At 48.8% G+C, this 16,134-nt stretch overlaps 1 non-coding gene across 1 annotated transcript; it reads right to left on the reverse strand.

Moving 5' to 3' along the window:
• Positions 1-15,579: 15,579 nt before the first annotated feature.
• On the reverse strand, positions 15,580-15,650 carry TRNAA-AGC (transfer RNA alanine (anticodon AGC)). The gene has a single exon. It is a non-coding gene; the product is annotated as a tRNA-Ala (tRNA).
• Positions 15,651-16,134: the final 484 nt, after the last annotated feature.

Genomic DNA, 16,134 nt, shown 5'->3' on the forward strand with positions numbered 1-16,134 from the left:
CAGTGGAACCTCCAGCCCCATCAGGATCCGTTGCAACCGGTAAACACACCCAGCCAGGCACTCCCCACTCCAGCAACCGCCATGTTTGAATGTACACAAGGATGGTGGAACTCCCAGGCCCAGTGGTGGGCACGAGGAACCAGTAGGCTGGGTTGCCAACTCTTTACCTGGTCCTGCTCCTGTGACTTCAGCAGATGCCTGACATGCAGGTCTTAAGCTGGTGAAGCAGTTTCCCATTTCTTTGGGCTAGGAATGGCTCCACCTGCTCAATCTGCTCAAGCTTTTGCTCAAAGCAGAGGAGCCAGGCTACATCAAGAGGGGGCAATTCTCATCCTCCACATAAATGCCACTTGGCAGATCCTGCCATTTCTATCTTCCCTGCACCCCCCCCCACCTCAACATTTCATTTCTTTTAGCCAAGAAAGACCAGTGTTGTTTTCTTCACTCCCTAATATGGCCATCCTGCCCCTCTGAAGGGGGGAACTGCAGAGAGCTCAGAGAGGCCAGGAACCCCTTCCCTTCCTCTGTGCAGGTGGCTCCACTCTGCACGTTCCTTGCTGGATGAGGTCCTGGAGGAGGGAGGGGGCTGATGGAGCTCTGAGCCATCCATGGAGGGCTGCTGCTCCATGAGGACCCCGTGAAGGTGCACTGGGCCACACCCTTCCTGCCCTACAAGGTCAGCCCAGAGGGGCCAGGACAGTGTCGCTTCCTAAATGTCTCCACCTGGACCCAAATCCAACCCCTGGGGGTCTCCCCCGCCCAAAAAACATTGAAACCATTTGGGGCAGGGCGGTGGACACTCACTCTGGACTCCTTGCCTGAGGCCATGTTCTGCGCTCCCTTCACGATCCAAATTGGATGGAAATTTGCTGTTAGCAGCAGGAGAGGCCAGAAAGTCTTCCTGCCAACGGTCGAGTCCAGAGAGACTGAAGGCAGCAGCGGAACCTCCAGCCCCATCAGGATCCATCACGACCGGTAAACACTCCCGGCTTGGACCCCCCCCCAGCAACCGCCATGTTTGAATGTACACAAGGATGGCGGAACTCCCATGCCCAATGCTGGCCACGAGGCACCAGCAAGCAGGGTTGCCAACTCTCTACCTGCTCCTGCTCTTATGCTTTTAGAGGAAACCTGGCATATAGAAATTAAACCGATGAAGATTTCCCCATCTCTTCATTTCCATTGCAGCAAAAGCTTCATCTGCTTAATTTTGGACTGTCAAGCTCTTTTTCAAGGCACAGGAGCCAGGCTAGCAAAAAGGTTGGCAACCCTGCAGGAAAAAGACTGAAGTCCATCCCTGATCACACATGGAAGGGGACAACAGTGATGTGAATTTGGTTCGTCCCTGGGTCCGCCTTTTAGCCAATCAAACAGACACAGTGGGAATCTCTTTTGAGGTGTTTATTGCTACTGCAGATTAGCAAGGTATCCAGTGGGCTTTGGCTCTGCACTGAATACAAATTGGTTATAGGTGCATCTTACATTTATACAAACAATCTGAATGATGCTGACACCCTAGACATAGTATACGTGGCAATAAAATGGTGGGCTAAGTATCTAGTACGCATGCGAATGATTCATTCTTCATCTGGTGATTACTCCTTATTTGGTTACATCCTGTTTTCTTAATTGTAAGCAAAGAACAGTGAGAATCCTGTGAGAACCAAGTTTCCTTAGATACAATTTAGTGGAGAGAGATAACGACGTTGATCATGAGAGGCCGTGATGGGCCTGAGCTGGGCTGGGGTTACTTTTAGTCAGACTGAGGTTTTCTAAGTAAAATGGAGTTACTTTGGTTTTCTAAAACACATCAATTCCCCCCTGAAACACTGGATCATCCTGAATCTTCAGGATATATGGGCTTGTAAAGGTACAGCTGTATGTATGGGTCTTACATTATGGCAAGGTTGAAAGGTTCTCATAAACATTTGGATTCAAGCTAGAATGCATTATAAGCAGCAACATGTGATTATCAATAAAAGGAAAATACATACTATAATTAGAATTATCTTCTTTGCCCATAAATCAATAGGCTCTCCATATGAGTTAAATGAAAGTCCTAACTGTTTGGAAATATTAATAATAGCTCTTTCTAACACATAAACTCCTAATCTTGGAAATATAGTTCTGTGTTTTGTGTAGCTAAAGGATTTGGGACATATAGGTGCTGAATGGGCTGTACATATGGCAATAAAACTAGATACATAGCATATAATATCCTAGAGCTACAAACATAATTAGTATAATTCTGATTTGATATAGATAAAAAGTTTTAGACATAGCAGCAAGGTTTACATATAAAGATCATATAACTTATAGCAAGCAACATTGTTTTTATCCCAAATAAAGTATCAATAACAGTCTTCCATTGTGGAACCAGGTGCTTATGGTGATTAATGGATTATCAGTTTGTGGAAAGCGATAGCAATGACAAGTCATGAACAATCACTTTGCTTAAATACAAGTGTCTACAAACTTAGCAGGTAAATCTTGGGCTAGCTTAATGTCTTAGAGCACAAAGGGACCAGTAACTTGGGGATAGGTGCAGACTTGCAGGTAAATGCTCTGGGAAATGACCGGAGAGCAAGCATGTGAGGTCCATGTCCTTACAGCACAGGAGATAGCATGGTTTTCAACATAATGATAGCACATAGTCACTACAAGAAAGTAATATAAGAAAGTGGTGTAAATCATCAACTCCCACCCCCCTCAGTGTCCTCTAGAGTCTGTCATGGCCAAAAAGGAAGCCATGGAGAGCTTTAGAACTGTGATCTGGCTGCTCACAGTTACAGTGGCAATTGTCTGCACAAGGAAACACCATCCCCATGATGGCCAGCACTTCTGTGATCAGCAGCATGTATGACCCCCTGAATATAAATATTTGTAGTAGTTGTAGTAGCAGCAGCAGCAGTATAGTATATAAATGTGCTAAAATAAATAAATAAATAAATATGTATGTAATATTTATATTAAACATATGAAAATAACAAAATATGAAATATGAGAAAGAAAGAAAGAAAGAAAGAAAGAAAGAAAGAAAGAAAGAAAGAATTAGTTTGTGAGGAGATACAGTGATGAGGAAGCCACTTAATTGTGCAGCAGAGAAATGACTTGATTATCAAGTCAGATGTTGGCGGTTCAAATCCCCGCAGGTATGTTTTCCCAATATAGGAAGATGCTGAAAGGCATCATCTCATACTTCAGAGGAGGCAATGGTCAACCCCTCCTGTATTCTACCCAAGACAACCACAGGGCTCTGTGGTCACCGGGAGTCAAAACCGACTTCACGGCACACTTTGCCTTTACAGTGATGAGGACAAGTTTCCAGAGGATAGAAAGCAGGGGTGTGAGAGCTGGCTGGGTTCAAGCCGGCTTGGCTTGACAGGTCCAGGGTCAAACTTGGCTGGTCTTGTGTGTTCAAATGGGCACAAAACGGCCGGGATGGGTCCACTCAAATCCAGTTCAAATTTGAACCAAGCCTGCATAACTCGTGTTGTGTACATCCCGAGTAGAAAGTTTGAAAACAACAGTTTATGGAGAGGAAAGGCATAGACAGGTGATGATTCAGCACTTTAATCAGATTCCCTCCTCCTAGTTCTTACGTGACTGTGTGAGAGTGAGACCTGCATGTAAAGAGACTGATCTGCCACTGCCATGTCTAGTTTGGCTCCCAGTCAGACCATTGGTCCAGCTAGCCCAGAACTCCCTGCTCTGACTGGCAGCGGCTCTCCAAGATCCCAGGGGATGGGGCCGTAGCTCAGTGCTACAGTATATGCAGAAGGTCCCAAGTTCTGTCCCTGGCAGCATCTCCAGAGAGAGCTGAGAAAGACTCCTGCCTGCAACCTTGAAGAGCCGCTGCCAGTCAGTGTAGCTAGATGGACCAATGGTCTCACCTGGTATAAGGCAGCTTCCTATGTTCCCAGTCCACTAGGCGGTCACCATGCATCTCATCACGTAGCATCTAGGGCAGTGGTTCCCCAACCAGGGTTCCTCCAGATGTTGCTGAACTACAACTCCCATCACCCCCCAGCCACAATAAATTGTAGCTGTGAATGTCCACTGGTCTAGGGAAGGTACTAAAACAAATGACAGGGAATGCCCACTGAAACGCCCTGGTTCCCTCCAAATGGCCATGGGAATGCATGGGATTTCCGAATGGCCGTTGGGAACCACTGCATTCCAGAGGGCATTCCCTGTCATTTGTTTTAGGATGCCCTGACACTAGCTCACCATAGGACTTGCACACTGACGGTCCCAGGTTCAATCCCTGGAAACAGCTTCCTGTTGGAGTTCCAGTATATCGACCTTCTGCACTGACTATACTAATGACCATTAGGGGAATTGGGAGTAGAGGTAGCTAGTGAGGGTCTCCTTACCTGTCCCTGCTTGCCTCTACTCTATGGCCCCTGCCTTGACTCCTCAGGTATTTCCTGTGCTGCGTCAGTACTCTTCCTTTCCTCCTAGAGAGAAGATGGAAACATCTCTCCCTCCCTCCCTCCCTCTTCATTACGTGGCTGATAGATAGGATAGGTCTTTCCTATCTCAAAAGTACCTAACCAATAAACCCATTTAGTTTAGATTGCACGACAATCTCCATGTGTATTCTTAAGGTAACTGCAACAGCGAAACTCTGCCCTACTCTGGAGTCACTGGAGTGGGCAGCTCCCTCGTGGTGCTTTGCTAAATAATTAAAAACTCTTAACACTCCCAGCATGGCTGGGAAAGGATCGTGCCTGAATCCTGGGAGAGCCACTGCCGGTGGAGTGAGCCAGAGACCTTCTCCACGCAAAGCCTGTGCTCGTCCGCTGAGCAAAGGGCTTGCTGACTCGCTGTATCAGGATGCGGCTCAGAGGCAGGTGAGGACGCTGAGGTGGACATGAGTCAGTCAAAGGCCGGGGCTGGGCCAAAGGTAACAGCCGCTTCCTCGAGTGACCCAGAAAGCCAGCCGAGTGCAAGAGAGCAAGAATTCGTCATGTGAGGTCATGGCAGTGATGAAACCAAGCACAGAGCAAGATTAAGGAGGGTGTGGGGCCTGAGCTAATCCATCAGCCAGGCCCACCCATTTTGGCCATCAGCCTGGCTCTGTGGTTGCCAGGAGTCAACTCTGACTTGACGAGGGCGCAACCAAAGATTTGCTACCCCAGGGACAAGAGTAAGGGGGCTTGGTGGGGAGGAAAGCTTCATTCCGTTTTTTACCTTTAAAAAATATTGCTGTGCAGAGGCAGAGGCTCCGTCCACCTCCTAAACCATCACAGGAGGTGAGGTCGGGCACTGGAGGATGGCGGGGAGAGAGCTCTATATTCAAGCCCCCTTGCCAATGACACAGAGTGGCTGATGAAATTGCTGGTCTTGTAGGAGGAGAGCTGGTCTGGTGGTAGCAAGCATGACGTGTCCCCTGAGCTAAGCAGGGTCTGCCCTGGTTGCATATGAATGGGAGACTCGAAGTGTGAGCACTGGAAGAGATTCCCCTCAGGGGATGGAGCTGCTCTGGGAAGAGCATCTAGGTTCCAAGTTCCCTCTCTGGCTTCTTCAAGATAGGGCTGAGAAAGATTCCTGCCTGCAACCTTGGAGAAGCCACTGCCAGTCTGTGAAGACAATACTGAGATAGATGGACCAGTAGTCTGACTCAGTAGAAGGCAACTTTCTATGTTTCTGTGTTCAGTGTTTCTCTTCCATAGGATCCTATGGGGTTTGGGTTGTACCCTTGTACTTGTACCCTTAGCTAAGCAGGAGTGTGAGCACTGTAAGATATTCCCCTCAGAGGATAGAGCCGCTCTGGGAAGAGTATCTAGGTTCCAAGTTCCCTCCCTGGCAGCATCTCCAAGATAGGGCTGAGAGAGATTCCTGCCTGCAACCTTGGAGAAGCTGCTGCCAATCTCCTGTGATAGTTTAGGAGGCGGGTGAAGCCTCTGCTGCTACACAGCATCATTTTTAAAGGTTGGGGGGGGGGAGAATTAAGTTCCCCTCCAAGATGCTGCTCCCCAAGATTTGGTGCCATAGGCAGTTGGCCTATACTGCCTATGCGGTAACCCACCATTGGGCACAACTTTACTTCACCATCTCAGGGGACAAATGCTCCTAGTGATCCCCCTGAGATGAAGAATGGGTGATGGTATTGCTGCACTGACAGCTTTCTCTGTCTCAGCATCACCCTGCTTCTTTATCCCTACCCCCAAACCCTCAGGGTAAAATTGCACTCATTTCTGCACGGAGCAAAGGGTCAAGGTAACAATGAACAACGTGTTGTCCTCTCTCCATGGAGTGGACTTTGGAGGACAGTCCTGCCCATTTCCATTTCCATTCCTCTAAGAACATTGATGAAATTTTGAATGAGCTTTTGTGTTTTTAAAAAACTTCTAAAAACTTTCAGAACTCCATTGCAAATGTGGCCACAGCAGGCTCAATGGTCAGGACAATCAAAGCATGAGCACACACTGGTGGAGAGCTGGTCTTGTGGTAGCAATCATGATTTGTCCCCTTTGCTAAGCAGGGTCTATCCTGGTTTTCATTTGGATGGGAGACTACATGTGAGCATTGTAGGATTTGGGGGCCGCTCTGGGAAGAGCATCTGCATGCTTGCATGCAAAAGGTTCCAAGTTCCCTCCGTAGCTTCTCCAAGACAGGACTGAGAGAGACTCCTGCCTGCAATCTTGGGGAAGCCACTGCCAATCTGGGTAGACAATACTGAGCTAGATGGACCAATGATCTGACTCGGTAGAAAGCAGCTTCCTATGTCCCTATGAAAGCTAAAGTCATGCAATGCTATTACCTATTTTCCTTCTCTAGACCTTGTCCAAAATCTCAATGAGCATTCGCCCCCGCCCCTAGATATTCAGTGGGCAAACATGGTCCTCCAGCTGCTATTGAACTACAACTCCCATCATTCCCAGCCACAATGTATTGTAGCTGGTGGAGCTGGGAGTTGTAGTTCAACAACAGCTGGAGGACCGAGTCTGCTTAGCCCAATCCCAGACGGTACCAATCACCCCAGCCAGCTCATGTACTAATACAGGAGACTGGTGATCATCAGAACTCTCAATGGTTTATTTTTATTTTTATTTTTAAGCAGCTCTGAGAGCTCCAATTTTGATCAAAAGGCAGCATTGGGTGTTGTGCATTCTGCTGTCCCACTCTTTTGAACCAGGAGGTGGTGCTCTTAGATCCAGCTTTCTTGTGTAGGGTTAGGCAGTGGCCGTAGCCAGGGTGCTTTCCAGATTAGGCCCTGCAATGGGGTCACATCGTATCGCAGTAGTTGGTTGCCACACTTCCTGTGTTGTGATACCACCGTCCCTACGTGGACAGCAGGGTGCCATTCACATTTCCAATGCCTTGTTTCAAATTTAATCACTATGCTATAGTGCTATGGAGTTGCATATCCAGTGTTAAAAAGTTGCTGTTTTTTCGGGTTGTTAGTTTCCGTGAGCCTGCTCCCCCTGCTGTTTACATTTTGAATGCGACTTGCCTGAACGGAGGCATTTTGCTGCTGTTGAGCAGCTAGCCTGGAAAGCGCCCAGGAGTGCCTTTGGGTTGCCAGCTGCAGCCTTTCTTGGAAAAAGAAGATCCAACCACAATTGTTAGATATGATTGAATTGTGTAGTGACTCTGTAGATAGGTTTCACTCTAATGGGGTATGTTGAATCTGCCAAACTGTTGTATCTGCTATCTTTACTTGGTATGTTTGTTGCTCCAGGAAAATGCTTTGTTAAGAGCTCTGTGTCTGCCTGGAGTTGTGAATACTACACAATGAGGTGATTCACACAATCAAAAACTGTGTCCTACCCAGGCTTAGGAGCTGTGTGTGCTCCCAATTTTCGGTTGTGTGGAAGCAGGGGAAGAGGAAAACTTGGGTAGCTATTCCTCCAACCTTGATTCCACACAATCACTTCTATCCAGGTTTTCCCTGCTACTTTGCTTCCACACAACCGAAAACTGGGAGCACACACAGAGCTCCCAAAACGGGGTAGAACACAGTTTTTGATTGTGTAAATGACCTCAAGATCTTGCAACCATGAGGCAGGTCTCACGATCAGTGAGACCCACTTTGTCCAGTGTAGCAGGGAGAGCAGGCTAAGCCCGCTCTCCCCACAGATGAGCAGGGCGGCAGCCCTGGGCAGCCGGATCGGCCGCCCACATGACTGCCAGCTCTGTGATGGAGCCGGGGGGACACGACTGGGATGATTGGGGGCCGTGCGGCCGCTGGAAGCTCCAGTATGCCCTGTGCGGGCATGCAGGGCATACTGGAGAGACCCCCGAGCCGGGAGGCTGCTTTTGAGCCTCCCGGTTGGGGGTCTCCTCATGAGTAGCCATGGTGCGGAGCTGCACCCCGGCTACTCATGATTTTAAAAACCGGGTTTGCGGAGCGCTGGCTACTTAAGCCGGCTAACCGGCTAACCGCTTGTAAGCCACCAGGCTCGCCTGCGAGCTCGGTGGTTTACACGAGCAGCAAAAATCGGGCTAGGCTCTCCTCGCCCGATTTTTACTGCTCGTGGAAATAGCCCCCATCTTGTTTTATAGCTGCTCCCCTCATAAATACAAAGTCACCGTATGTTTGTTTAACTAAGCCTTTATTCCAGAAACAACTCCATTTTCGCTTCTCCTTCCTTCCCCTTTTCTTTCTCACCTCTTTTCTTTTTCACTCTCTACAGGATCTCCACTGGGACAAACGTCTGATCAACAAAAACACAATGGACTGCTAGATAGAATGTAACAAGCTTCTTCTGCCCTGGTCACAATCCTGCTAGACAACTGCAATGTATTCTACATGAGGTTACCTGCAACGGCTGCAATCAGATTGGTGTCCTGCATTTTTAAATTAAGATGCCAAAATATCCATGGCTGTATTAGCACACAGTGAAATGCGCTCATTACAGTTGATATGAGTTCTGATATAAAAGCACTGCATTTTTAAATTAAGATGCCAAAATATCCATGGCTGTATTAGCACACAATGAAATGCGCTCATTACAGTTGATATGAGTTCTGATCAAACTGGTTTTATGCCACATAGGCACGTGAGGGAGTCGGTCAGAAGAGTACTTAAGGAAGTATGCCGTTGTAATTCCTTTAGCCCTATTCACTGGATGTAAGCAAACCTCTTCATACATTAGAATAAATTACTCAAATAAACAGTCTCATTGCAATTGATGGGACAGGTTTACTTGTGGGGCAGGTTTACAGAGAAAGTCTCCTTCCTGCAACCTTGGAGAAGCCACTGCCAGTCTGTGTGGACAGTACTGAGCTAGATGGACCAATGTTCTGATAGGCAGCTTCCTACCTTCCTAATTTCAATGGGAGTATCCAGTGCTAATTTTCTGGAGCCTGTCAGTCAGGCTGAGGGGAGGGATTTTCATTCATTCATTCATTCATTCATTCATTCACCTATCTCTATGTAAACCGCTTTGGAAACTTCAGTTGCAAAACAGTATATAAGTATCCGTTGTATTGTATTGTATTGAATAAGCTGAGCTCCAGCTCATAGCCAGCCAGTCAGGAGCAGAGGAGAAGGGTCTTCACCCTCCTCCTTCCCCTTCTGCAGCAGACACATCGCTGAGGATGTGTTGGGTTCAAGCCAACGATCCTCAGATGGGGATCAATAGTGCAGTTGCACCATAGGGGGGCAGGAGGGCTGTGAGTACCCCACCTTCAAGTGCCACTGGGATTCTAGTACCCTCGTTGGGAAGGAACCCCTGCTAGGGATGTGCACGGAACCGGGCAGGGGTGGTTCGAAGGCAGGGGGTGCACCTTTAAGGGTGGAGGAGGGTGCACTTACCCCTCCCTCCGCTTTCCCCCCCACCAGCGGTCCATTTTTTAAAAAGGGCATCGGGGTGGCAGCATACCTCTCCACTGCCCCATTGCCCCCTTTACCGGAAGTAACCAGAATGATCCAACATGCCTGTGCATGCCAGGCATGAGCGCATGCACATGCATGCCCGATGCACGCCCGTGCCCAACGCATGCAGGTGCATCGGATACTTCCGGTTACTTCTGGTAAAGGGGGCAACCGGGTGGCAGGAAGGTACGCTGCCAGCCCGATGGACTTTTTAAAAATGGAATGCCGGTGGGGGGAAAGTGGAGGGAGGGGTAAGTGCACCCTCCCCTGCCCTTGAAGATGCACCCCCCCGCCAGTGAACCGGCGAACCACTCGCAGTTCGAACCTCTTCGGAGGCTCGTAAAGGGCCTCCGAACCAGTTCCGTGCACATCCCTAACCCTTGCTCTGTTCTGACCTTCAGATGAGTGAAGGTGAGACTGAAGGCAAAATCAGACCACCGTGATCCCACCCTTTCCTGCTCATGGAAACAATGTGTGGAAGGGATTAATCAGTTCAGTTCAGTTTCATTTATTATAATCACTGATCAGTTCTACACATTTCAATCCAAACCCAAATAAAAAGAAGAACCTTAGGAGTAAATATTGGTACATAGACTGTGTAAAGAGCCCCTGGTGGCGCAGTGGTAAAACTGCCGCCCTGTAACCAGAAGGTTACAAGTTCGATCCTGACCAGGGGCTCAAGGTTGACTCAGCCTTCCATCCTTCCGAGGTCGGTAAAATGAGTACCCAGAATGTTGGGGGCAATATGCTAAATCATTGTAAACCGCTTAGAGAGCTCCGGCTATAGAGCGGTATATAAATGTAAGTGCTATTGCTATTGCTATTGCTAAACACTATTACATAAAAATAAAACAAAACAGAATGAAATGAAACAAACTAAAAAACCTAAATTAACCATTTCTAGCACACCATGTGTGGAACTTAATCGCAGCCATACACAAAATGGACACCTGATACGAGACATCATCGGTGTGTTTATCAGAGAGAAGTATATAAAACTCAACAGAATTGTTTGGGTATCTAGAAACAAGAGGAGTAAAATATCAAAAATGTAAATTGCAGTAAAAAGAACAACAGGGGGGAGAAATGTTACACGTTTACAATGCTGCCTTGAGGTACGTTTCACGAGCAGTTTCTCAGAAAGCACAGTTTTACTGACAGAGCATAACACAAGTCAGAACTTGCCTTGGAGACTTCAGAGAGGAGCATTGACCAATCAGGAATGCAGGAAATGTAGTTGATGTTTAATCCAACCTGGGACTTTTACACACAGCAGGCTTTACCACGAGTTTACGGGGGGACTTTACTGCGAACTCGCAGTTTTCCAAAAAAACCTGCCGCAAATAGTGGGGTTTTTTAAACCCTGGATATAAATCGGGCTACACTCTAATGTGCAGTGAAAAACCTGAATTGTGTGTGAACTGCTCCCTGATAACTCACAGGGACTTCAGGGTAAATCTAGCCGATATATGAATGCATCCCCTCCATTCCAGAGGAGATGCAGGTTAGAGGGCTTCAAAAGCCCCATGTGAAAAGCTTCCTGGTGACTCAAAGCCCAATCATGGCCCTGTCTAGTTTCAGGGGAGGAACATGAATAGAGGCCTTGGATGATTCATAAAAAGGTCATACAATGAAAATGCTAGAAGGGATCCAGTGAGAATCAGCCAGGCCTGGCTCTCTCCTGAGACAGAGTAAGTCCATTTGGGGCAGCAGCAGTAGTGGCCTTTCCTAACAAGCCAGGGGGCACCAAAGGAGACAGCTTGGGTCGTTCTTCTCTCTCTCCTCCCCCACCCGGGATCTGTGCTACTGCAGGCTGGTCAACCACGCATCTCTACCTGATGAATGGCCAGCCTGCAGGCAGCTGCCTCCTTTGGTGCCCCCTCTGGGCACTTTCCAGATTAGCCCCTGCAACAGGGTCACAACATACCTGCGAAGTGTGCTTCCCCACTTCCTGTGTTGCGACACCGCAGTCCCTACGCTGTCAGTAGGGTGCCGCTCACATTTCTGATGCCTTATTCTGGATTTTATCGCTGTAATTTAATGCAATAACGTTGTATGTCCTTTGCAAAAAAAAAAAAAAGTAGCTGTAATTTTTCCATTTTAAGAGGGTCACAATTCTGTTTCGGCATTGTAAGTGGTGTGGTGAGGATGGTTACATCTGCGTGGATGGTGATTTATCAATATAAAGCTCCTTTCCGTTTTAGAAATTTATTTCTTTTCTTTTTTTCGATGGGGTTGTGAAGAACTTTACACCTTGATTTTTTTCTCCATGCGGTCTGCAAAAGAAAGCCAACGTTCTGGCAAGGCTAGAAATGTGCTCCCTACAGCAGCAGAAACGTGGAGACCGCCGGGGGCTGCCCTCCTCCTGCTTGGCCGTCCCATTGTTCCTGAAGGCAGCAGCCACAATAAGAAGGTTTGTGCACAGAAGTCCCCCCCCCCACTGTGAGCTTGCAAGCAAGTTCTGTGGCACAGCCTTCCCCGCCCCCCTCCCCGAGTGCATTTGCATCCCTTTTTCTCGCCCGTTTTTGCGCACAGTTCTAATAAAGCTAATCACAATAATAATGCTAAGGGGGGGGGGCCCTCTTGCTTTACATGTGCCACAGCCAGAGAGAGAGAGAGAGAGAGGAAAGAAAGACGCATCCTTGGGGGCGAAGTTGAACCATGTGTGTGCTTGAACGTGTGAGTGTGTGCACATGCGTCTCTCTTTCAGAAAGCAAAAAGGAGATGCAAACTCCTCAACAGTGGATTGCAACTCTGCAGCTGCCAGTGCAGTTTCTTTTGGGGTGGGTGGGTTGCAGCACACAGTATGAACGGTTCCGCCTGGGGGGGGGGCATTGTTCCATGGACTATGCAACAAACGGCTTACACCATTTCTTTACGTTTCCAATGCGATCGTGCCAAGCCGAAGCATTTTACACCACCCCAACCACTGTAGAGCATGTACTCTGGAAAGCACCCTGGTTCATTCGGACAAGCCACTACTGGACAGCAGAGAGTGACTGGCCCAAACTCACCCTGTGCCATGGACCAGGACCTATTGCCACACCAGGTTGGTCTGGGGAGGGAGAGCTCTGAGGACAAGGTTCCTGGTTTCCAGGAGATACCTGCACAACCTGGGCGCTTTCCAGGTTAGCCGCTCAACAGTGGCACAATGCTTCCCTTCAGGCAAATCCCATTCAAAATGTAAATAGCAAAGCACCCAGCAGGGGGAGCAGTGTCATGCTAACTAACAACCCCAAAAAACAGCAACTTTTTTACGCTGGATATATAACATCACAGCACTAAATTGCATCGATTCAATTCTAAACAAGGCATTGGAAATGTGAACGGCACCCTGCTGTCAGCGTAGGGACTGCGGTGTCGCAACACAGGAAGTGGGGAAGCACACTTTATAGATACACCGTGTCCCCATTGCAGGGTATAATCTGGAAAGCGCCCTGGCCCCAAAGCTACCCTCGGGGAACCTTCTGTATCCCCAGCCATATCTGGACCTATTGCTGAGAGTTCTGAGGATGAGGAAACTGAAGCGTCACCTTGCTCTGAGGACACCTCATTGCCCCTTTACTACAGTTCGGAGGAGTACGTTGACCCTCCTGCAGAGACTGATCCGTAGGAGTCTGCGATTAAGAAATAGGGCTCAGCCCTTTAACTAGCCATTGGGGCTATTCTCACAATCGGGAAGAATCGGGCTAGGAAAGCCTAGCCCGATTTTCCCCGATCGTAAGAACCACCGGCCTTGGCTGCGAGCCCGGTGGTTCTCCAGCAGGTAACCCGCTTTGGTGGCCCTCCTCTTAGCCCGGGTTTGCGGAGTGAGTGCTCCGCAAACCTGGGCTATCTGGCCGTGAGTAGCCACATGCAGCTCCGTGCTGTGGCTACTCACGAGGAGACCCCCAGAGGGGAGGCGAAAAGCCGCCTCCCGGCTCCGGGGTTCTCACTAGCATGCCCTGCGCGCTCACGCAGGGCATGCTGGAGCTTTCAGGGAGCGATCGGCCCCCGCTCCCCCCAGCCCCCGCCAGCTCCATCACGGAGCCGGCAATTGTGTGGGTGGCCGATCCGGCCGCCCAGGGCTGCTGCCCCGATCGTCTGTGGGGAGAGTGGGCTTAGCCCGCTCTCCCCGCAGTATAATCTAAAACGGGTCTCACTGATCATGAGACCCGCCTCATTGTCTCCGGGATTGTGGGTGGAGTCTAGGCTTATACCCAGCAGCAGGGCTATATAAGAGCTCAGTTTGCAGTATGAGTTGCTGAAGCAACCTGGTTGTACTTTGCTTGTCCAGGAGATTTATCAGACTTTACCGTGACTTAACTTTGGGAGGGTGTGGGTGTGCATTCACATGTTGGCCAGATTTGCCCCTAAGTCCATGAAATGTTTCAGAGAACACTTCACACATGATACGGGTTTTCCCCTCAATATTGGAACCTAGCCTGATTTATGTCTGGGGTTAAAAAAATCTTTTCTTTTTGCGTTGGAGTATCGGTTATGCCCTGAACTCACAGTAAAGCCTCGTGGTAAAGCCACGGAAAAGCCTGCTGTCTGAAAAGCCTCCTGGTTCCTGATCCTCAGCTCCCCTGACTATGCCCTTTGCTTGCTCCTGAGAAGTGCTGTGCATTGACGACAGGCCTTTGACCTCCTGCTCTGTTGACTGTGCTATACGTCTCCTCCTGAACTACAGGACCTGTGGGTCTTCTGAACTACAGAACCTCGCCCTGTGCAGAACATGATCCATGTCTGAAGATCAACCTAGACAAGATGATGTACATTTTCCACAACAGGGCAAGCAAAATTGGGATTTTTACCCCCGCGATGTCTGGCAGATGTAACCCTGGATCTGAGAGATTTTTGGCTAAGGTGTTTATATGCAGGTTAAACAGAGAGGGTGCCAACCTGCACCCTTGTTTGACTCCTTTGCTGGAAGTTATTGGGTGTGAAAGTGAGCCTCGGGGTTACCTCTCACCCTGACGTTGGTGTTCTCATAAAGCTTTTGAATGAGAAGAAGTAATTGCCTATCAGTGTTGATATCCCTGAGTTTTCCCCACAACCTTGGCCTCGAAATTGAATCTAGCGCTGATTTGAAATCTACAAAGGCCACATACAAAGAGCACTTGGGCTTACTGCTATTCTGGATGGCTTTAAGAGGGGTTTGGATAACTTCATGGAGGAGAGGTCTATCAACGGCTACTAGCTGGAGGGCTATACTATAGGCCACCTCCAGCCTCAGAGGCAGGATGCCTCTGAATACCAGTTGCAGTGGAGTAACAGCAGGAGAGAGGGCATGTCCTCACCTCCTGCCTGTAGGCTTCCAGCGGCATCTGATGGGCCACTGTGTGAATCAGGATGCTGGACTAGATGGGCCTTGGGCCTGATCCAGCAGGGCTGTTCTTATGTTCTCAATAAGATGGCGTAGCACTAAGGAATGATCCATAGTTGAGCGCCCCATTCTAAAACCAGCCTCTTCATCCCCCAAGATGTCTTCTTGGTGGCACCACTGTGGCAAACCCGCCTAAGTAGCCACCCTTTAAAACAAGGTTAAGGGAGCTAGTGTTCCCTTAACCCTGTTTTTTAAATCGTCTGGCAGCTGCTGATGCTTCCAGCTGCAGATGCCAGACTGCGGGGAGCCCAGAGAGGCCTCATCCCCTACGAAGCTGCTATCTACTGAGACTATTGCCTCCCCCCCCAGCTCAATATTGTCTACACTGCTTGGCAGCATCTCTCCAGGGTTTCATGTTGGGGTCTTTCCCAACCCTGCCTGGAGATGCTGCCAGGGATTGAACCAGGACCTCCCGCATGCTAAGCAGATGCTCTACCACTAAGCTACAGCAGCACCATTTCCAAGGAAGTTGCCTTCTACCAAATCAGGCCATTGGCCCATCTAGCTCAACACTGGCTGGCAGCAGTTCTCCAGGGTTTCAGGCAGAAGTCTTTCCAAGCGTTACCTGAAGATGCCGTGGGTTGAACCTGGGACCTTCTGCATGTAAATCCAATGCTCTACCGCTAAGCTACAGCAATTGCCCCAACAATCTGCTCCCTGAGATGACTACGTCACCTTGCTTCATGGTGGGGCCGCCCCGTCCAAGCCACTAAGCCACACAGACTCTCCAATATTTTCAGCAGCGTGGTGAGTGACCCTTTGGATTTCTATACACTCCTGGCTTGATCCTTTAAAAGGGATTGATGGTCCCAAGTTCCAGTTGCAGGATTCAGACTGGTTCATCTTGATGTACCCCCCATGCTCGCTTAAATACATACATACCGGAAAGAACTAAGAGGACGAACAGCAGCAAGGTGGATGGACTCGATTACGCAGG

Source organism: Hemicordylus capensis, chromosome 7 (genome assembly GCF_027244095.1).
Source record: "Hemicordylus capensis ecotype Gifberg chromosome 7, rHemCap1.1.pri, whole genome shotgun sequence".
In the NCBI taxonomy this organism is placed as follows: Eukaryota; Metazoa; Chordata; class Lepidosauria; order Squamata; family Cordylidae; genus Hemicordylus; species Hemicordylus capensis.